Source organism: Rhagoletis zephyria, unplaced genomic scaffold (assembly GCF_001687245.7).
Source record: "Rhagoletis zephyria isolate East Lansing unplaced genomic scaffold, Rhagoletis_zephyria_1.1 Rzeph_scaffold_00075, whole genome shotgun sequence".
NCBI lineage: Eukaryota > Metazoa > Arthropoda > Insecta > Diptera > Tephritidae > Rhagoletis > Rhagoletis zephyria.
This window is the reverse complement of record NW_016157159.1, coordinates 546,980-570,763: the sequence shown is the minus strand read 5'-3', so window position 1 is coordinate 570,763 and position 23,784 is coordinate 546,980. Positions and strand designations below refer to the sequence as shown.

At 36.4% G+C, this 23,784-nt stretch overlaps 1 long non-coding RNA gene across 1 annotated transcript; it reads right to left on the bottom strand.

Annotated features, from left to right (window-relative positions):
* Nucleotides 1–5,197: 5,197 nt before the first annotated feature.
* Nucleotides 5,198–6,482, bottom strand: LOC108372733 (uncharacterized). The gene is made up of 3 exons (XR_001848884.1): nt 6,192–6,482; nt 5,358–5,444; nt 5,198–5,299 (listed from the first exon to the last, which is right to left on the bottom strand). It is a non-coding gene; the product is annotated as an uncharacterized LOC108372733 (long non-coding RNA).
* Nucleotides 6,483–23,784: the final 17,302 nt, after the last annotated feature.

Genomic DNA, 23,784 nt, shown 5'->3' with positions numbered 1-23,784 from the left:
AAAGCCTTGAAGTGCTTAAGTAATTAAATTTCGGCAATTAGTTATCATGAATTGACTTATATATTTCCACATGCTTTTGCGTTTTTTTCATATTTTTGCAATCAAGATTTCTTAGGAAGAAGGCTTACTGCACATATTGTGCAATACGCTCCAGTTTGATTGGAGGTGGAATGCTGACGGACGAGATTCTTCGCTTAACTAAACTTTAAATTCCATACAGCTTTCGCATGAATGTTTCGCACACTATTTTAGCCTATTAGTATTATTATAATATTTATGGGCACGGCATATGTGATTTTCCCCGTTTTCGTGACCATTATTCCCGTCATCCCCTTTATGTTCAAAATTCCAACAAAACGGGAAAAATTCCTCTTCTGGCAACGCTGATTGCTATCGCAAAGGGAAATATTTCAGCGAAAAAGTTTACCCGCCAAGTGACTCAGGAGTCGAGTTATTACAAAAAATCGTACTTATGATCCAATTTGACTCGTATTCGAGATATGAATTGGTAAGGGCAATACTATTAGAAAAGGGAGGCGCCGGGTGGCACTGGATTCGAGTTATTACTAAAAATATTCAAGTGAGGAAGAGTGCCGTGAATGTCCGACTACATCGACGTGCTGTACCGCCGTGTATGTCGCATTCCCGTGTGTTCTGATTGGCCCAATGGACGTGATTTCCCAATATTGCTGTTCGCTAAAGCTTCATTCGGAGAAACCGGGATTGAGGGTCAATCTGAAATGACCACCGTTAAATCAAGCATCAGAACCATTGCGCGACATTTAAGGTATTTTGTCTGAAATAAGTCTATGTATTTTGGATTTTGAGATTGCCACCAACTACATACACTATACAATTTTTAAGGACAGATTCACCATCGAACCGGATCATTTTTTCGCCAGGGGATGGAGAGGAACAAGTTCTTCAAATTTATTTCGTTGTGCAATTAACCGTGCTCTGAAATGCCAGATCATTGGAGAATTTGAAGAACTTCTTCGCGGACATAACTTTGCTAGGTTATTAAAGACGGCAATGGAAATATGCCTTCTGACAAAAATGTTTCAATAAAAAATATAAATTTTGGGCGGGACGAAGTTCGCCGGGTCTGCTAGTGTTAAATCAAATCTCAAGAAAATAATTTTCCGTTGAAATTTACCCTGGTTGGCATTTGGAAAGGATGAGCATCAGTAAAACAATTTTTTTCCTTTCCTCGAGGTAGGAGAACCTAATATGTTGGTAACGTAACCAGATATGGGGTTTTCAACAAATGGCAGCCAATGAAAACCATGTATGGGTGGGAAGTGAGCTAGCAGATTGATTTCATTTTTCATCTACATATCCGACAGAGTTTGGAAAGCCCACAATGGGAGTTCTAAACAGTGTTTGATTACACAAGGCAACAAAAATGGGAACAAATTTTGTTTCCGAAAATGTTAAAGCTGTTTTTGATTGATTTTTTTGTGCTGGTCATGAATCTGTAAGTTTCCATCAGCTCCAGATTTTGAGAAAAACGAAGTATCAAAAAATCGTTAAAACTCATAAACATAAGGTTTTACATTCGGTGAACCCGAATCCGAGGTCCGTTAACCTCCATAATGTCAGCTTCGAGGTCATTTGAAGGTCAAATAGGACATACAATTTATTAAATAAAAATTAAAAAAAAAAATTGTTTTTGTTGTCACTGAAACCGAGTATGGAGGTCCCTTGATTCCTCAAGGTCATCTGGAGTTCATGCCAAGGTCATCCCAAGGTCAAATTCCGATGAATTTTATTGAATTTTCAGGTTTATTCAGTGAATTTTTCCCTGCATGACCTTCAACTGACCACGAACCTGACGTGGTGGAGACTAACGGACTTCGGATTCGCATTCAACATGTCGAATATAGGTTTGGTTTAATATGCATAAACTTTTTTTTTTGTAAACCTGTGTAATTTTCAATAATTAAATTAGATTTGACAAGGCAAATAGTAACTACTGGTAATACTACCCACCTGAAATTTTTAAAGGTGGGTAATTAAGTTCATTCTTGGTGAGACAGTAGATTTATAATGGTAATTTTGACGAATGCAAACTCAATATCGGTGCATAATGAGGCGCACAGAGCAAAATCCAGGATCTGTGAAAGATGTTGTGCAATTTTTGCGTGAAATCGAATTGTGTGTGGGATTTGTTCCTGAATATGTACGCTTCATTAGATTAGATTCCAGGGTCGTCATGTTCTAACGAGAGGAGCTTTTCTGTTTTGCGTAGGGTGAAAAATCACACTGGATCACAAATTTTAGTTTGGTTTTCGTTCTCCAGAAGCCACTATCCCATTTCTATGTAGAATTGCTCGGTTATTCCGAAAATCAAGTTAATTTTTTTCTATGGATACGTTTTCGAGATATTTGCAATTTACCGTTATTCAGCTTAAAACGAAAAGAGGTTCCACTTAATCACGTATATCTGACAAACCAATTTAATAATCTTAAAAGGAGATACGCCAAATTAAAGCCAATAAAATTCTCTATAAACCATGTATACATCACTTTCCGATAGGACTGATAGTTTCTGACAAATTAGTTAATCATTCCACTTTTTTTTAATGAAAAAATTAAAAAAAATCAAACTTTAACAGAAGAAAAATTTAAAAAATAACAGATTCTGTGCCAAATTTTTCCATTTGTACTAAAACCTTTTCTGTTAAAAAAAATCAAGTTACTGATGAAGATAATCGATAGATAAATAAGAAATAATGAGTGGTCAAATGAAAATGCGCAAAGATTTTTTGTATGAAATATGAACAGAAAAGCGTGTTACTCAAGTGTAGGTACGTGGCGTATGAGTAGCTTTCTTTCCTGCTAACTCGCTAACTAGGAACTCGCTAACTAAGGAAGCACACAGGAGAGAGCTAGACACAATATATGCTATCGCCAGAAACAATGGATACAAAAAAGATCTGGTGGACAAAATTAGGAAGGACTCGAAGCGAAAAAGTAGGGACAAGAAAGAAAACAACGATGCAGCTTGGGCAGTGTTAACTTTCACGGGTAAAGTGACATACAAACTGGCCAAGGTTTTCCAAAAATTCAACATTCGCACATCGTTCAGAACCAGGAACAACGTCGGAAGGATACTGAACAACAGCACAAACGAAGAGGACACTCTAGATAAGCAGAGTGTATACAAATTAACGTGTGTATGCAAGTGTAGCTACATAGGGCAAACTGGCCGTAAGATTAAAACAAGATGCCGAGAACATATAAGAGACTACAATAAGAGGACACAAAAACCAAGCGTCACACCAGAATCAAACTTCGCAAATCATATGTTCGAAAATAAATGTATACCAATGAAAATTAATAAGGCAGCCAAACTCCTCCATGTACAGCATAAAGGACGGCGTTTGAACATATAGGAAAACATGGAGATATACAAGCAGAAAACATTTCAAGGGAGAATTATAAACGAAAAAACAAACACCGTATCAAGATGTTGTACGAAAAATATGAGAAGACCCCTGAAAAGAAACGCCAACGCGAAGATACATACCTACGCCGCAGAGACCAAGAAAATGAAAATAACGGATTTCTATCTGCCGGCACAAGCAAGCAACCTAATACCTGCTAAATAACGGAACATAAACCTACGCAATCACGAAAACCAAGAAAATAAAAATAATGGATTTCTACCCGCCGGCGAATACAAGCAACCAAAAGGCACCTACCTGTGAGATAATGAAACAAAAGCGGTCGCACTTAGATGGGTATGCATGGCCTAATGACAGTTAAAACAGATAGTAACACGAATACATAAACAGCGGAAGGAAACACGAACTATTCAGAATGAAAAATGACACTGAAGATGGCACAACACCGAAACCGGTTTGTCTCCAAACCAAATTTGACAAGGGATGACGGAAAATCGTTCCACAATACATCATACTCCTACCATGTCGGAAATACAAACAACCAAAAAGTAGTTTTTTCTTTTTTTTATATACCTTTATTAGAAAAAAAGTCTAAAACAAATATATTAATGAAACAAGTAAGAAAATCTAAGTTCGGGCGGAGCCGAACATTAAATACCCGGCGCAAGTTTAAAAAAAAAATGTTTTTCACCTTTCCGAAAACTACCGGTACATGGTAAGCAGGGATGGCTTTATCCATATTTTAAACATCTTCGATTGAATGTTCAGTTAGAAATAATTAGATAAACTTACATATATAGTCATATGTGGGCGGTATCATGTCCATTTTCCAAAATTCCAAATAATGTTAGTTATTTTCAAGAGATTGTTGTTAGCATCAATTTAGAGTAAATTAGTGTCCTTAAATTTTGAAATATAGAAGTTTCACGCATTTCTGAAATTTACCGTTATATGAAAAGTGGCCGTAATTTTAGTCCGATGTCATTAATTGTCAACTTTTTGCTTTTATGTGGCAAGCACAATAACCATACCGAGTTTGGTACAAATTGGTAGAACGGTTACCGATATACTTATATGTGATCATAAGTGGGCGGTGCCACGCCCATTTTCCAAAATTTTATCATAAACGTATTCTGTGCTAAAGAATTATTGCAAACATCACTTTTGAATAAATTGGCTTTAGTATTTACTGATTTACCGAAGATTTCATATTTCTCTAAATTACCGTTTTATGGGATATGGGCGTGGTTATTGTCCTATTTTAATAATTTTCAGTCATTTGGTACTTTGTACCAAGGCCAACCCCTGTGCCAAGTTTGGAAGAACCATAAGTGGGCGTGGCTACGCCCATTTTCCAAAAATTTATAATATTCTTATTTTTCGTCTAAAAATTATTGTAAATATCAATTTTGAGTGAATAATCTTCAGTAGTTACTAAAATATCGCAGTTTTCGTATTTCTGAAAATTACCGTTATAGGGAGGTAGGCGTGGTTCTTGTCCGATTTTGCCCATTTTCAATACCATCCGCCTTACACCCGAAAGAAGTGCACGTACAAAGTTTCGTTAAGATGTCTCAATTTTTACTCGAGTTATAGTGTGCACAGACGGACGGACGGACAGACAGTCACCGTTTAATGGATTTCTCTTTTCATTCTGATCATTTATGTATACATTTGTCTATATCTATCTCGATTCGTTTTGCCTGTTACAAACAACCGTTATGTGAACAAAGTTATAATNGGCTCGGGTATAAAATAAAATAACATATTTTTGATGTGCGTGGGACTCGAACTCCTGACCATGCGGAAAAAAATATTTCTTTTGGCTCGCTTAAGACTTAATTCTGCCATCAACTGCGCCGTTGATCCGGATTAATGTTTTCGTCAGTCTATGCTTTTAAATCAAATTTATTTTTATACATTAAAATTTGTTTGCTGTATACGTACTTTTTAATCAAGTGCATTTCTTTGGCTTTAAAATCACGTTGTAAACTTCTTCTGAATTGAGAATTCATTCCGCGATTTGAGTGGTTTCTGTTGAACAATCATGCAACTTTATGAGTGGTAGAAGGAAACAATTTTTCTTTCTTTCAGTTTTATCAAGTTATATATGATATACATATTAACGAAAGCCTATTAAAGCTCATCGAACTCATCATATTTTTAATAATTTTATTATTTATCGTTTTATCAATATTTTACGCTTTTAATATCCAAACAATGTCTTGCGGTTACAGTAAAAAATAAGATTCATGATTATTTCCAAATTATTTTAAGAAATTTGGTCACACTGATTATTATGAATAATATGTGAGCCTGTGTACGTTTGTCGCATGAGAAAACCTACAGAAACATTAGGGGTGTTCACGATTTGTAGCTTTGTTGTTGGAAAAGCGCGCTAGATTGCTAAGTAAAAACTTTATACCAGTTTAAAAATGGCCCACAATAACTAGCGCTAGCCGAGTGATCGGATATTTACTTTAGTCGGAATACGAGATTCTAAGACAAATGCCAACAAAATTTCTGAACTATAAAAAATGTTATATGCGATGAAACTTTTTGTATGTATCAAATAAATAGCGAAAAATTGTTTATTGCACATTCTTGCATTTACACTTTCATATTTGGAGTTTTTGTTTAGTAAATTTTATTTTTATAGAATTTTCTCTTTGCCTTTCCTTATTTGTTCTTTCTGATCTTTAATTAGTCACATTTTCCTTAGCTATGGAATGTATATTCTACAAATTAAAGCAATACATGTTCGAGGTATCTCTCCCATACCTACGTAAATACACATGTATCTATTTAAAAGCAAGAAAATAGGTGTTGTTATGCTTCCCACTGATTTATTTTTGAACGTATTCTTGTGTATGCAATAAAATTTTCGGTTGTGCAAAAGCCGCATTACGAGATATTTTTTGCTTATCTTTTTTAAAGACATCGAGTGCTTAAACTTTTATATTATGAAGTACGATCTGTTAAATTAATGTAACTCAGTGAAACTTAAAAAAAAAAATAAAAATTAAAACAAACAAAACGACAGAAGCGTGAAAGGTGTTGATTTACTGTAAACCGTAACACACGAGTGCCAGATATTTCAATTAAACTCATATATTCCTACTAGTAGTCGCAAATATTGAAAACAAAACAACGTGCTGCACATAGAAATTAATGACTTTACTTCACCAATAAGTAACCACAATAATTGTAATTATTTCTGAAAATTGTGATATTAAGCTAAATGGAAGTTGTTACCCAGCAGCTATTTACTTCTTTGTAAATATACTGGCAATCGTTCTACATACTTTAAAGCTAATAACAAATTTTATTTAACTTTATAATGTGCAAATTCGTATATATATATATGTATATACATACATATATGTACATAAATACATTCATGTGCATATGTACATACATATGTATGCATGGGAGCATATAAACATTTATACTTCCGAATGTGAATTGATAACGAAAAGTGATAACTTGTTGATTCATTTTCGACTCTAATGTTGTAAATAAGAATGCGTAATATACCCATACTACTTACATTTACATACATAAATATCGTTACACCAAACTTTTTTTTATTTTACAGAAGAAGCAAGGAACATTATAAAGATAATATCAAAAATAGGTTGGGCTTTTCAAAAAGTGGCATGTAACTCCTTTGTTTTTGGTACTAGTACCTTACAATTTTTATTGAATATGCATTTTAATATATCTCTCCAAAATCTTGGAAAAAGCAGTTTCGAAAAAAGTGTTGGTTAGGGCCTTTGCGAATTAAGATAACGCTAGCTTATAGTGAAAAGTTGCTAGGTGCATTTTTTGTGAAAACTTATATTTTTATATCGGAAGCAAGAGAAATTAAAAATGCATCCTCACCAAAAAAATTAGGTACTTGTTATTTTTCTTCCCCTGTTAACTTAATGAAAAGCGAATTTGCTAAATCCATGACAGGACAGGAAATTCGAGAAGATCATTTAAACATGGAATCCTTCTGATTCGTATGGAGTTTTGCTTTGATTTAAACATGCAAAATGTTGTAGTCAAAGTTTTGCAAAATAATTGAAAAGATTGGCTATCAGAAGTATTTTCTTCCCTTCTTAAATTTTAAAAATGGATTGAGCAACTTGGCAGAAGAAATTTAGCATATTTCTTGAACAAATTTCCATAAAAAAAAAATTCTTCTGTAATTATACCCGGGAGCATTTGTGCACAAGGGTATATTAACTTTGTTCGATAACGGTGCTTTGTAACAGCCTAAAGGAATTGAGGTATATGTATATAAGTAGGCATATATATATACCAAAATGCTTAGAGGGAAAAGAGAAATCGATTTAGTCATGTCTGTCTGTTCGTCCACAACATAACTCTAGTAAAAATTTAGATATTTCAACTAAACTTGGTACGCCTATTTAGAGACAGATGGTATTGAAAATGGGTACAATCAGACGATAACCACACTTAGCTACCTCCCATGTAACGGTAGTTCTCATACATACATAAAAAAACAGCGATATTTTAGTGACTGCTGAAACTAATTTACTAGAGTTGAAATTTACAATAACCTTTTAGTAAAAACTGCGATTATTGTAAACTTTTTTAAATTGATTATCTCTGTAACCGCTTTATAAATGTATACCAAACTTTGTACTGCTGTTGGCCTTTGTTCACAATAGCAAAATAGGTTGCAAGTTTTTTTAAATCTCACTATAACGACGCCTACCTCCCATATAAAGGTAATTTACAGAAATACGAAAACTGAAGTAAATCAGTAATTACTATGTAGTAGAGCTCTCGATTTTGTTCGCACATTTTCAAACAGCCCGGGTATATGAGCAGCGAGTACTCACACACTTGTTCAATGCTCATTACTCGAAAATTTTCGAGCATGAGCTCGAGCGATTCGAGTTTTTTCAAGTAATTTGAGCAATGTTTTTTTTATTATATTGACATTTTTGGTAGCAACTTTTTAAATTTTTCAAATTATTGATATATAATGCAAAGATTGTTACATTGGTATTTAATAATATAATTTATTTAACATGATTTAGAAAGCAGCTGCTGACAAATACAATTTACAAATTTTCTTTTGTTAGTGAAAATGTTCAAAAACTCGAAAATTTTTAACAAACATTTGAGCAGTTGAGCAATGAACGAGTTTCGAGCGAGTATCGAACTACTCGCATTGCTCGATACCCGGGTATCTAGAGCTCTACTATGTAGTACTAGTTCACTTAAAATTGCTGTTTACAGTCTATATATATGTATAAACATATTGTGCTCCTTTGTAACAGTCATAAAAACTCGAGAACGGCTAAACCGATTTGAATAATTTTTTTTGTATTGTTCGGTATAATACCCGGATAATTTATACCACAAAAGTTTGGGGGGCCACCTGTTTGAAAATTTTAAACTCAATTAAATTGATAAAATAAATGGCATACATATTACAATATGGGTATCAGATTAAAGAGATTTAAGAAAGATGACTGATGGAAATATTTTTAAGGAGGGTTGCCACCTATTTTAAAACTTTAACTCAGTTAAATTGATAAAATAAATTGAATATTGCAACGTGGATATAAAACTAAACGGGTTTAAAAAAGATAACTGCTGGAAATACTTTTGAGGAGGGTTGCCACCTAAAGTAAAAGAAATATTGCCATATGGGTGTCAAACTAAAAAGTTTTAAGAAGGCTTACAGCAGAAAATATGTTTTAGGATTGTTGCCACCTGTTTGAAAATTTAACTCAATTTAATTAATAAAATAAATGATATGTCATACAATATACATAGGTATCCAATTAAAGGCGTTTAAGAAAGATGATTGTTGGAAATATTTTTGAGGAGGGTTGCCACCTATTTGAAAATTTTAACTGAGTTAAATTGATAAAATAATTAAAATAAAGTGAGGTCGCGATAATAATAACATCCTAACATATAAACATCCCAAAATATGAACACTTTTTCGCTACCATTGACTACTCTAAAATATGAACTTTAGGCAAAAGCTCCAAAATATGAACATTATTATTTTACAAAATTTCTAACGAATTTCAAGCGCTTGGTAATTTGGAGAACCCCCTATTTATTTGCATTGAAAATGTCTATACGTGCTTACAGTGAATAACTTTAATATTCGGGTTTCTTATTGTTAAATATGCCTCTTATACTAAATTTCTTTCCCATTATAATTTTACCAAATATTTGCAAATAAATGCATAAATAGCTTTATAAAGATAACTTTCACGTTTTGGCATATAATTTATTATTCCAGCAAATCACACTTAGTATAGTGGATGCTGTTGTGCTATCCAGATGCTGGAACAATGTTTTGAATATGGTCGAAATTGAAGATTATTTTGAAAATGAAATTCCATTGAGTATCCTTCGAAAAAACTTAAATATGAATTTACCGGATTTGGAGGAAAGCGCAGCCAATCTTTTACAAAACCTGAGTCCTGCGGTTTGTGTTTTCAGAACTGTAAACTCTAAAAGATTTATTTATTAAATTTCACTCCACGAATAATGCTTTCAACGTTAGAGAATGGAATGAGGATGCTACTGAATGCAACGACAATGAAATATAAGAAATATCCTACGAAGATGATGTACCGTGGAGCCACAAAAGACGATTTAATGGGCGCGTTCATAAGACGTAGCTGTTTCGTAACCGTTGGTTATTTGTCTTAGAAGCGCACAGTTGAGTAGTTCCGCTCAGCTGCGCCATTTTTTCCAGCGGAAAATGTATACGCTACCTGAACTCAACGTATTGGGCTTTGCCTAAACAACTGATCGAAAAGACTTACGCCGCTTATATTAAATTTAACGCCGCTTTGTTAGGTGCCAGTTGAAAATAATTTATTCTATTTTATATTACTTTATGTAACGATGTTATATTTCATTTCTTCTCTAATTTTAATATAGGCTTGATAGCATAATATGGTAGAATAGTTGTATAGCTGGGGTGCCATGGACTGAAAAGCAATAATACGTTTTTGGCACATCAGGTGTTTTTATTTATATTAAAATATCTCCAATAAATTAAATAATAGTAGAAATACCAACGTTGTATTGTAATAACTTAATGTTAACTATCTAATTTCTTACGAATAATAACTCTAATATTATTCCACAGCATGTTTTTAGTACTTCAAAACATCTATTAACATAGATGCATTTTCCAATGCAATTAACATACATTTTATTATCGATAAAGAGTTGGGTTTTATTTTAAGGCATTCTTGTTTATTGTCATTGCAAAAGCTAAGCGAACTGGAAACTGAAGCTTTTTAAATTGGAAAGGCATATTAGAAGGAATTAAAGGGGTCACGTGACTTGTGGTTCCGAAGTTATGGCTGAAGAAAACGTCCACGCCCATGTTATGTGCTACGCCCCTTTTACAAACTCATTTATATACATATACCTTACTATAAGCACCTACCATAGATATGTTTGCATTCCAAATTTCAGGTTCATGTTACTTATGGGTCCGAAGTTATGGCTGATTAAAAATTCCATGATTATGAGATGAGCCACGCCCTCTTCTACAAACTCATTTATTTTTATCATACTATAAGAAGCTACCATACTAAATTTCAAGTTCATGTCACTTATGGTTACGAAGTTATGGCTGATTAAAAATTCCATGATTATGAGATGAGCCACGCCCTCTTCTACAAACTCATTTATTTTTATCATACTATAAGAAGCTACCATACTAAATTTCAAGTTCATGTCACTTATGGTTACGAAGTTATGGCTGATTAAAACTTCAAAGCCTACTGGATGTGGCACGCCCCCTTTTATAAACTCATTTATATAAGCCTTGTCATAAGCACTTACCATAGATATGACCTCATATCAAATTTCAAATTCATGCGACGTATGGTTCCGAAGTTATAGCTGAAACAAAATTCCACGCCTGTTATATGNTTGATAGCATAATATGGTAGAATAGTTGTATAGCTGGGGTGCCATGGACTGAAAAGCAATAATACGTTTTTGGCACATCAGGTGTTTTTATTTATATTAAAATATCTCCAATAAATTAAATAATAGTAGAAATACCAACGTTGTATTGTAATAACTTAATGTTAACTATCTAATTTCTTACGAATAATAACTCTAATATTATTCCACAGCATGTTTTTAGTACTTCAAAACATCTATTAACATAGATGCATTTTCCAATGCAATTAACATACATTTTATTATCGATAAAGAGTTGGGTTTTATTTTAAGGCATTCTTGTTTATTGTCATTGCAAAAGCTAAGCGAACTGGAAACTGAAGCTTTTTAAATTGGAAAGGCATATTAGAAGGAATTAAAGGGGTCACGTGACTTGTGGTTCCGAAGTTATGGCTGAAGAAAACGTCCACGCCCATGTTATGTGCTACGCCCCTTTTACAAACTCATTTATATACATATACCTTACTATAAGCACCTACCATAGATATGTTTGCATTCCAAATTTCAGGTTCATGTTACTTATGGGTCCGAAGTTATGGCTGATTAAAAATTCCATGATTATGAGATGAGCCACGCCCTCTTCTACAAACTCATTTATTTTTATCATACTATAAGAAGCTACCATACTAAATTTCAAGTTCATGTCACTTATGGTTACGAAGTTATGGCTGATTAAAACTTCAAAGCCTACTGGATGTGGCACGCCCCCTTTTATAAACTCATTTATATAAGCCTTGTCATAAGCACTTACCATAGATATGACCTCATATCAAATTTCAAATTCATGCGACGTATGGTTCCGAAGTTATAGCTGAAACAAAATTCCACGCCTGTTATATGCCACACCCCTTTTTAAAAACTAATTTATATATACCTTACCATAAACGTCTCCTGTAGACATATCTTCGTACCAAATTTCAAGTTTTTATGACTTATGGTTCCGAAGTTACAGCTGATTAAACATTTGCAGGCCTATTGGAGGGGCCACGCCCACTTGCGAAATTTACGACATTTTTGCAAATAAGACCATACCTATAACCTTCCCGGGGTAAAAACAAATAAGTCTGCAAAGTTTCGTGCGATTCCATGTCGTGGTTAAAAACAAACAGACATTCACATTTATATATATAGACTATGTTTCTAAATATATGTTTTTAAGATGTTTGTTTTATAGTTATATACTGTTTAAATCAATATAACATTGAACGATTTTTTCAACGCGGCGGCAGCTCAGCGTTGAATTCTAAATACTACCGGCGCACTATCTCTATTTATTGCAATTTCATTTGTTTACATTTATCAGCTGTTCATTTGGCAGCATATTCATCAAGCCATTTCTAAGACGTAATTGTTGGGCCAACAGTTTCGTAGTAGATGAGCTAAACTGCTACGTCTTATGAATATAAAAAAAAAAAATATTTTTTTTAGTAAATGAAACTCGTATTTTTTTGTTCTCGAGCCTTTCGTAAATATGAACAATCTCGCAAAAATTAACAGGCTTGGTTTTAATTAGTTCATATTATCGGTAGCTCACTGTATTCGGCTTACAGCCGAATATATGTTTGAGGAGGGTTGCCACCTGTTAGAAAATTGGACTCAATTTAATTGATTAAATAAATGACTTACTACAATATAGGTATCAAATTAAAGAGGTTTAAGAAAGATGACTTGGAAATATTTTTGAAGAGGGTGCCACATATTTAAAAATTTGAACTCAGTTAAATTGATAAAATAAATGAAATATTGCCATGAGGGTGTCAAACTAAAGCGTTTTAAGAAGGCTTACAGCCGAGGATATGTTTTAGGAGGGTTACACCTGTTTGAAGATCTAACTCAATTTAATTGATAAAATAAATGGCATATTTTAATATAGGTACCAAATTAAAGAGGTTTAAGAAAGATGACTGTAGGAAACATTTTTGAGGAGGGCTTCCACCTATTTGAATATTTCGGCTCAGTTAAATTGATACAATAAGTGAAATATTGCAATGACTTATTACAATGTAGGTATCAAATTAAAGAGTTTTAAGAAAGATTATTGTTGGAAATATTTTTGAGGAGGGTTGCCACCTATTTAAAATTTTGAACTCGAAAGCTTAGTACGTATGTTGCCGTAGGTTGCACCAATGTACTTTCAATACAAGCCGATAAAATAAATAAACCAACGAAAACCAAGTAAGAGCAGTGCTGTCTTCGGCTATGCCGAAGGCTTCATACCTTTCATGAACTTTACTTTAAAAGAAAAAATGTATATATTGTTAGGACCAAATGTCCCTGAAGAATTTGGCCCACACAAATACCCGCCACCAAAGCAGCCAGCCATGCAATAAATCACAGCAACACAAACCAAAGCAGCCAGCCACGCAACAAGTCATAGCAACACCCGACAGCCTCTTCGTTGCTATGACAACGCAACACCACGCAGCAACATGTAGCTGCGCGACCACGCAACATCAAGCACATAGCCAGAGGTGGGCTCTACCACAAACAAGCGTGAGCTAAAAGTGAGAATGTGTTAAGGCCGGTCCCCATTGAACTTTCGCGTTGGCTTTGCCGTTGGCGTTGGTTTGACAGAACGCACGTTAAAAGTATGCTTGCTACAATGAACGCTTGGCAGCGAATGCTTGGGCCACTAAATTAACATACTAACGACAGATAAATTAGTATTTTATATCAATAATTGCATTGAAAACGATATTTCTTGCCCGCACTTGATTAAAAAGGAATAATATTTCACATAATTTTATTTATTTGCAACAGCTGACGAGCGACGCACGCGAAAAGTTGAGAGTTGGCCATCTTTTTGCTTTGTGTTGGCGTGAGCGTTGTCGAATTTTGGCTATGTGGACGGCTGCATTTGAATTCATGTATTCATAGTCAGCTGTTGAAGCGACGCCAACGCCAACGCAACGCCAAAGTTCTATGTNTTTAACTCAGTTAAATTGATAAAATAAATTGAATATTGCAACGTGGATATAAAACTAAACGGGTTTAAAAAAGATAACTGCTGGAAATACTTTTGAGGAGGGTTGCCACCTAAAGTAAAAGAAATATTGCCATATGGGTGTCAAACTAAAAAGTTTTAAGAAGGCTTACAGCAGAAAATATGTTTTAGGATTGTTGCCACCTGTTTGAAAATTTAACTCAATTTAATTAATAAAATAAATGATATGTCATACAATATACATAGGTATCCAATTAAAGGCGTTTAAGAAAGATGATTGTTGGAAATATTTTTGAGGAGGGTTGCCACCTATTTGAAAATTTTAACTGAGTTAAATTGATAAAATAATTAAAATAAAGTGAGGTCGCGATAATAATAACATCCTAACATATAAACATCCCAAAATATGAACACTTTTTCGCTACCATTGACTACTCTAAAATATGAACTTTAGGCAAAAGCTCCAAAATATGAACATTATTATTTTACAAAATTTCTAACGAATTTCAAGCGCTTGGTAATTTGGAGAACCCCCTATTTATTTGCATTGAAAATGTCTATACGTGCTTACAGTGAATAACTTTAATATTCGGGTTTCTTATTGTTAAATATGCCTCTTATACTAAATTTCTTTCCCATTATAATTTTACCAAATATTTGCAAATAAATGCATAAATAGCTTTATAAAGATAACTTTCACGTTTTGGCATATAATTTATTATTCCAGCAAATCACACTTAGTATAGTGGATGCTGTTGTGCTATCCAGATGCTGGAACAATGTTTTGAATATGGTCGAAATTGAAGATTATTTTGAAAATGAAATTCCATTGAGTATCCTTCGAAAAAACTTAAATATGAATTTACCGGATTTGGAGGAAAGCGCAGCCAATCTTTTACAAAACCTGAGTCCTGCGGTTTGTGTTTTCAGAACTGTAAACTCTAAAAGATTTATTTATTAAATTTCACTCCACGAATAATGCTTTCAACGTTAGAGAATGGAATGAGGATGCTACTGAATGCAACGACAATGAAATATAAGAAATATCCTACGAAGATGATGTACCGTGGAGCCACAAAAGACGATTTAATGGGCGCGTTCATAAGACGTAGCTGTTTCGTAACCGTTGGTTATTTGTCTTAGAAGCGCACAGTTGAGTAGTTCCGCTCAGCTGCGCCATTTTTTCCAGCGGAAAATGTATACGCTACCTGAACTCAACGTATTGGGCTTTGCCTAAACAACTGATCGAAAAGACTTACGCCGCTTATATTAAATTTAACGCCGCTTTGTTAGGTGCCAGTTGAAAATAATTTATTCTATTTTATATTACTTTATGTAACGATGTTATATTTCATTTCTTCTCTAATTTTAATATAGGCTTGATAGCATAATATGGTAGAATAGTTGTATAGCTGGGGTGCCATGGACTGAAAAGCAATAATACGTTTTTGGCACATCAGGTGTTTTTATTTATATTAAAATATCTCCAATAAATTAAATAATAGTAGAAATACCAACGTTGTATTGTAATAACTTAATGTTAACTATCTAATTTCTTACGAATAATAACTCTAATATTATTCCACAGCATGTTTTTAGTACTTCAAAACATCTATTAACATAGATGCATTTTCCAATGCAATTAACATACATTTTATTATCGATAAAGAGTTGGGTTTTATTTTAAGGCATTCTTGTTTATTGTCATTGCAAAAGCTAAGCGAACTGGAAACTGAAGCTTTTTAAATTGGAAAGGCATATTAGAAGGAATTAAAGGGGTCACGTGACTTGTGGTTCCGAAGTTATGGCTGAAGAAAACGTCCACGCCCATGTTATGTGCTACGCCCCTTTTACAAACTCATTTATATACATATACCTTACTATAAGCACCTACCATAGATATGTTTGCATTCCAAATTTCAGGTTCATGTTACTTATGGGTCCGAAGTTATGGCTGATTAAAAATTCCATGATTATGAGATGAGCCACGCCCTCTTCTACAAACTCATTTATTTTTATCATACTATAAGAAGCTACCATACTAAATTTCAAGTTCATGTCACTTATGGTTACGAAGTTATGGCTGATTAAAACTTCAAAGCCTACTGGATGTGGCACGCCCCCTTTTATAAACTCATTTATATAAGCCTTGTCATAAGCACTTACCATAGATATGACCTCATATCAAATTTCAAATTCATGCGACGTATGGTTCCGAAGTTATAGCTGAAACAAAATTCCACGCCTGTTATATGCCACACCCCTTTTTAAAAACTAATTTATATATACCTTACCATAAACGTCTCCTGTAGACATATCTTCGTACCAAATTTCAAGTTTTTATGACTTATGGTTCCGAAGTTACAGCTGATTAAACATTTGCAGGCCTATTGGAGGGGCCACGCCCACTTGCGAAATTTACGACATTTTTGCAAATAAGACCATACCTATAACCTTCCCGGGGTAAAAACAAATAAGTCTGCAAAGTTTCGTGCGATTCCATGTCGTGGTTAAAAACAAACAGACATTCACATTTATATATATAGACTATGTTTCTAAATATATGTTTTTAAGATGTTTGTTTTATAGTTATATACTGTTTAAATCAATATAACATTGAACGATTTTTTCAACGCGGCGGCAGCTCAGCGTTGAATTCTAAATACTACCGGCGCACTATCTCTATTTATTGCAATTTCATTTGTTTACATTTATCAGCTGTTCATTTGGCAGCATATTCATCAAGCCATTTCTAAGACGTAATTGTTGGGCCAACAGTTTCGTAGTAGATGAGCTAAACTGCTACGTCTTATGAATATAAAAAAAAAAATATTTTTTTTAGTAAATGAAACTCGTATTTTTTTGTTCTCGAGCCTTTCGTAAATATGAACAATCTCGCAAAAATTAACAGGCTTGGTTTTAATTAGTTCATATTATCGGTAGCTCACTGTATTCGGCTTACAGCCGAATATATGTTTGAGGAGGGTTGCCACCTGTTAGAAAATTGGACTCAATTTAATTGATTAAATAAATGACTTACTACAATATAGGTATCAAATTAAAGAGGTTTAAGAAAGATGACTTGGAAATATTTTTGAAGAGGGTGCCACATATTTAAAAATTTGAACTCAGTTAAATTGATAAAATAAATGAAATATTGCCATGAGGGTGTCAAACTAAAGCGTTTTAAGAAGGCTTACAGCCGAGGATATGTTTTAGGAGGGTTACACCTGTTTGAAGATCTAACTCAATTTAATTGATAAAATAAATGGCATATTTTAATATAGGTACCAAATTAAAGAGGTTTAAGAAAGATGACTGTAGGAAACATTTTTGAGGAGGGCTTCCACCTATTTGAATATTTCGGCTCAGTTAAATTGATACAATAAGTGAAATATTGCAATGACTTATTACAATGTAGGTATCAAATTAAAGAGTTTTAAGAAAGATTATTGTTGGAAATATTTTTGAGGAGGGTTGCCACCTATTTAAAATTTTGAACTCGAAAGCTTAGTACGTATGTTGCCGTAGGTTGCACCAATGTACTTTCAATACAAGCCGATAAAATAAATAAACCAACGAAAACCAAGTAAGAGCAGTGCTGTCTTCGGCTATGCCGAAGGCTTCATACCTTTCATGAACTTTACTTTAAAAGAAAAAATGTATATATTGTTAGGACCAAATGTCCCTGAAGAATTTGGCCCACACAAATACCCGCCACCAAAGCAGCCAGCCATGCAATAAATCACAGCAACACAAACCAAAGCAGCCAGCCACGCAACAAGTCATAGCAACACCCGACAGCCTCTTCGTTGCTATGACAACGCAACACCACGCAGCAACATGTAGCTGCGCGACCACGCAACATCAAGCACATAGCCAGAGGTGGGCTCTACCACAAACAAGCGTGAGCTAAAAGTGAGAATGTGTTAAGGCCGGTCCCCATTGAACTTTCGCGTTGGCTTTGCCGTTGGCGTTGGTTTGACAGAACGCACGTTAAAAGTATGCTTGCTACAATGAACGCTTGGCAGCGAATGCTTGGGCCACTAAATTAACATACTAACGACAGATAAATTAGTATTTTATATCAATAATTGCATTGAAAACGATATTTCTTGCCCGCACTTGATTAAAAAGGAATAATATTTCACATAATTTTATTTATTTGCAACAGCTGACGAGCGACGCACGCGAAAAGTTGAGAGTTGGCCATCTTTTTGCTTTGTGTTGGCGTGAGCGTTGTCGAATTTTGGCTATGTGGACGGCTGCATTTGAATTCATGTATTCATAGTCAGCTGTTGAAGCGACGCCAACGCCAACGCAACGCCAAAGTTCTATGTGGACGGGCCCTTAGTGTTGCATGCAGTCGTGTTCTCATCGCTGCGCTCTCGCTTGTATACGTACACCAGCGTTGCCAATTGAAAACATTTTTAGGTACCAAATCGGCTACCAAATCAATTTCCATACTACCAAATCTTTTTCATCATTAAAACGAGATTTCTCGAGTTTGCGGGGTTTTTAGCTACACAAATAAGCAGTAAAAATTAAAACTACACATAATATTGTTTATGGTATTGGTTAATTATTCACACCAATCCAAACAAAATAAATACGGGCCTTTAAATAAAATAATTAAGTTATTGTAAAATATGTTAATATCTGTGAGATTGATTCAATTCATNCAAGTCATAGCAACACCCGACAGCCTCTTCGTTGCTATGACAACGCAACACCACGCAGCAACATGTAGCTGCGCGACCACGCAACATCAAGCACATAGCCAGAGGTGGGCTCTACCACAAACAAGCGTGAGCTAAAAGTGAGAATGTGTTAAGGCCGGTCCCCATTGAACTTTNTTATGGTATTGGTTAATTATTCACACCAATCCAAACAAAATAAATACGGGCCTTTAAATAAAATAATTAAGTTATTGTAAAATATGTTAATATCTGTGAGATTGATTCAATTCATAACAAAAAAATTTTTTTTTGTGCGTGAAAAAGCAAAAGCAGACCTTTTATGCATTTCAATAAAAAAATTTCCAAATTTATTCAATTTGCATGCACTCACCCTTATTTACCAATACACTCACACTATGCAAATTGCCTATCACCAATTTTTCTTTCAAGACGATAGATAATTTCTCGTTAATTTCAACAGCTAATCGGTCATAGCTTTGGTGAGTGAGTTTTTGTTTGCAGAAAATTGTCTGCTTAATAAAATATAGAAAAAAATAAAGAAAAAGTATACGTGTAAGCAAAGTGAAAGCAGTGTTTTGAACGTGTAAACTTAAATNGATAATTTCTCGTTAATTTCAACAGCTAATCGGTCATAGCTTTGGTGAGTGAGTTTTTGTTTGCAGAAAATTGTCTGCTTAATAAAATATAGAAAAAAATAAAGAAAAAGTATACGTGTAAGCAAAGTGAAAGCAGTGTTTTGAACGTGTAAACTTAAATTAAGCGAACAAATTTTAATGTTCAATTTGGTTGTATTTTCAAAACATTTTTGCCTACCAAAAGCTTCATCAAACCAACCAAGCTACCAACGGAGAATGAAGCTACCAAGTTTTGGACCAAACCGGCAACGCTGACGTACACACGACGCTTACGCTCTTTTAGCACCTTCTAACTCTCTGCCCATGCCTGCACATAGCCCATTAAAGATACAACACAGCCGAAAGCAGTCAGTCAGCACGGAGCTGTGGTCGCGGGTGAACAGGTACAGTTGAAGGGAGCGATTGCTTGTGAGTGGTCCCCACCAGTGTTGCCAGGTCTTCGGCATGAGAAAACGTCCCTCCGGGCCAAAAAAAAACGTAATTATATAAAACGTCTTATTCAAATGAATATACAAAAAGTTGTTCTTATTAAACTTTTATTGTATACAAAGGTACATATCGTCGATGTTTTTGCAAAACCGCCCATCGACCAATTTCAAAACCGCCTATCTTATGGCACTCAAATTTTACAGGAGATAAAAAAAACGGCTTTTCTTTGAAGGCATTGCCTTGATAGGCGGTATATTCTCTAGCTATTATTTTACAAATCTCTTGTTTTAATAACGATTTTACGATTTTTATGCATAAATCTCGATACCTGGAGTTCAAGGTTACCAAATATCATTTTTGTCACAATGGCGATTTAGGCGGTTTTGCAACTGGTCGATGGGCGGTTTTGCAAAAACATCGACGATATGTATGTAAGGTATATTAAAATGTCACTTCGACAAAGCACATTCAAAATTCATTGTAAACTGGTTTGAGATCGTTAATATAAAAATCATTTATACATACACTTGTGATCAGCTGATTAAGTCATCAACATTTTGATCGATTTTGGGTGTTTCTCTTTTGTTTATTATTTTTCCATAAAACCAAGCTCATTGTCGACATTTGGTTAGGGGGTCGGTTATCGAAAATGCTAAATTACGTTCTGCTAAGAAGAAGCATAGCAATATTTCAGCCTTTTTTGCGTTCATTACATTTTCAATGAAGTCCTAAAAAACCCGCCTACTTTTTTCTGACTTTTTATGCTGCGAGGCTTTTTTGATGCTTTTGCGAGCGTGCGTGTTGCAATAGATTGGCTCTTCCTGATTTGGCTTTTAATGTGTAATTGCAAACATTACAACAAGCCTCGTAACCTCAAGAGTTTACACAACCAGCCTTTGAACACGGGATCCTTAGTCCAACAATCCAAAAGAAATGCGCGTACGCTTGATTTGCATCATATTTAAGTCATCTGTGTCCAAAGAATAAATATCTTTTGAAGCAGCTGTTGCAAAACACAAAGCTTGTAAAGATTTATTAAGAAAATAATTCAAAATCAGTTCTACTTACAAGGGAAGTTATGGGATGTTAAAAAACGTAATTTTTCGCACAAAAAACGTTAAAACGTAAGAGGTAGAAAACCATATTTCGTAGTGAGAACTACGGCTGAATGGAGGGATTGCTTGTGAGTGGTCACCAAACACCACAAGACATCACCACTCAGAGTAGTGATCACTAAGAGCGGTTTCGCTCACCGCTCGCCACTGCCTACCGTGAAGCCGCGTACGAACGACATCCGCTCGTTCGCCGTCAACAGGGCCAACAAGAGCGCCACTTACCGCCGTCAGCAGAGTGGCGTCCACAAGAGCGCTGCTTACCGCAGCCAGCCGAGCGCCATCCGTAGCGCCAGCAAGGCCGGTGGTCTCCGACGCCACCAGAGCGCCACTCTTTGGCGCGACTCGAGCGCTACTCAACGACGTTAACTGGGCGCCTCTCATCAGCGCGGCCAAGAGCGCCACTAGCCATCGACGTCAGGGCGCGACCAGAGCACCACTTGCCAACGACCAGACCGCTTCTCTCCGATATTGCGAAAGCGCCACATACCGGCGTCACCAGAGCGTTTTTCACCGACGTTGTTAAAGCGCTACTCACCGGCGTAACTAGAGCGCTACTCTCTGGCGTCATCAGAGCGCCACTCACCGACGCGACTAGAGTGCTACTCTCCTAGATTGCGAGAGCGCCACATACCGGCGTCACCAGAGCGCTACCCAACGGCGTTGTTAGAGCGCCACTCACCGGCACAACCAGAGCGCAACTCACATTGCAAGAGCGCTATATACCGACGCGGCCAGAGCACCACTTACCGACGTTAAGAGCGCGCCACTCAGCGGCGTCAGCAGAGCGCTGCCCACCAGTACTGAAGCCACGCCACTACAGCCTAACGGGCCATAACGGAACAAGAAACCGTTACCCAGCCACTGCAAGTAACGCTACCGAATATTTCCAATCGTTATTTTTTATATGTTCTTTATAGAAATTAAGGAAATTTAAATAATAAAGTACGATTTACCAGAGCCCCGAAACTACAAATTCATTGTAACGAACCCTAGACACAGCGAGTATACACCAGCATTTTAGAAGAAGCATCGGGGCTACCGCTAGACTTCGTGGAACGCTTAGAGGAGCTGGCCGAGGTATACACGTTTGATCTAGACCTACTCCCAAGAATCATGCCCGAGCTACTACGCGACAAGGCCCTCCAATGGAACCGCAACAACAACGAGCACTGGAAGAGCTGGGACCCTTTCAAGCAAGATTTTCTAAGCTTCCTCCTACCGGCCCGGTACTTCGAGTGCCTAGAGGATGACATACGGCAGCAAAGACAGCACGCACGGTAAAAGTACAAGGACTAAGTGCTCGCGATACAGAGCTTGATGCACCGCGCCAGATACAGCAGGAAACAACAATTGGAAGGGATCTTTCGAAACAGTCACCCCGATTATTTATTATACATTGGACGACGAGACTTTAATACCCTGGCAGCACTCCTCACACTCGCTGAAGAATACGGGGCATTCTCGAAAACCAACGCCGAACGTCGGAAGCGCCCCGACCTGAAGTCGCGAGTCACGTTGTAGGAGATAGCCCTGAAGCACCGCCTACACGGTCGGACAGATCACCTCATCAACATCCATCGGAGCGTTCGGCCCAACGGCATCCAGTTCCACCGCACAAGGCAGCGATGAACCTACAGCGGCATCAACCACCCACGACCCAATCTAACCCAAGTAACGTATGCAGAAAGTGTGGTCAAGAAGGACATTACGCTAGGAGATGCAGTAACGCGCGAAAGCTATTTTTCTGGGAGTGCGGCCGAGCCGATGTGCGGACAGTAGGGTGCTGTCACCGCCGCCGTGGGTACGACCGGACAGCTCGACCAAGGACAAAACGCGGTGAATTCGCAAAATCCAGCGCCGAAAACCCAGCGACCATCATCAACTTCATCAACGCCCCAATACAACTTGGAGGGGAATTGGCGGAAGCCGCCATCGACACAGGCGCCTCGAAAAGTTTCGTGTCAGCCAACTTAGCTGAACGCATGATAAGCTCTGGGAACGGGGAGAAGATAACCGTGGACATCGAGGTATTCACGGCCAATGGCACCATCAGTAGGATATTCGAAGCCGTAAGAGCTGAAATTCGCATCGGAAAGTCATACCGCCACGCAGTACTGAATGTCATGCCCGGCGCAGTTGATGATGTCATACTTGGTCTGGACGCGCTAGCCAGCATTGGAACCACGATTTCCTGTGTGAGGACCAAATGTCCCTGAAGAATTTGGCCCACACAAATAGCCGCCACCAAAGCAGCCAGCCATGCGATAAATCACAGCAACACAAACCAAAGCAGCCAGCTACACAACAAGTCATAGCAACACCCGACAGCCTCTTCGTTGCTATGACAACGGAAAATCACACAGCAATAGCTGCGCGACCACGCAACATTAAGCACATAGCCTATTAAAGATACAACACAGCCGAAAGCAGTCAGTCAGCACGGAGCTGAGGTCGCGGGTGAAAAGCTACAGTGGAAGGGAGTGATTGCTTGTGAGTGGTCCCCACACACCACAAGACATCACCTCTCAGAGGTAGAAAAGGACAATTTCGTAGTGAGAGCTACGGCTGAATAGA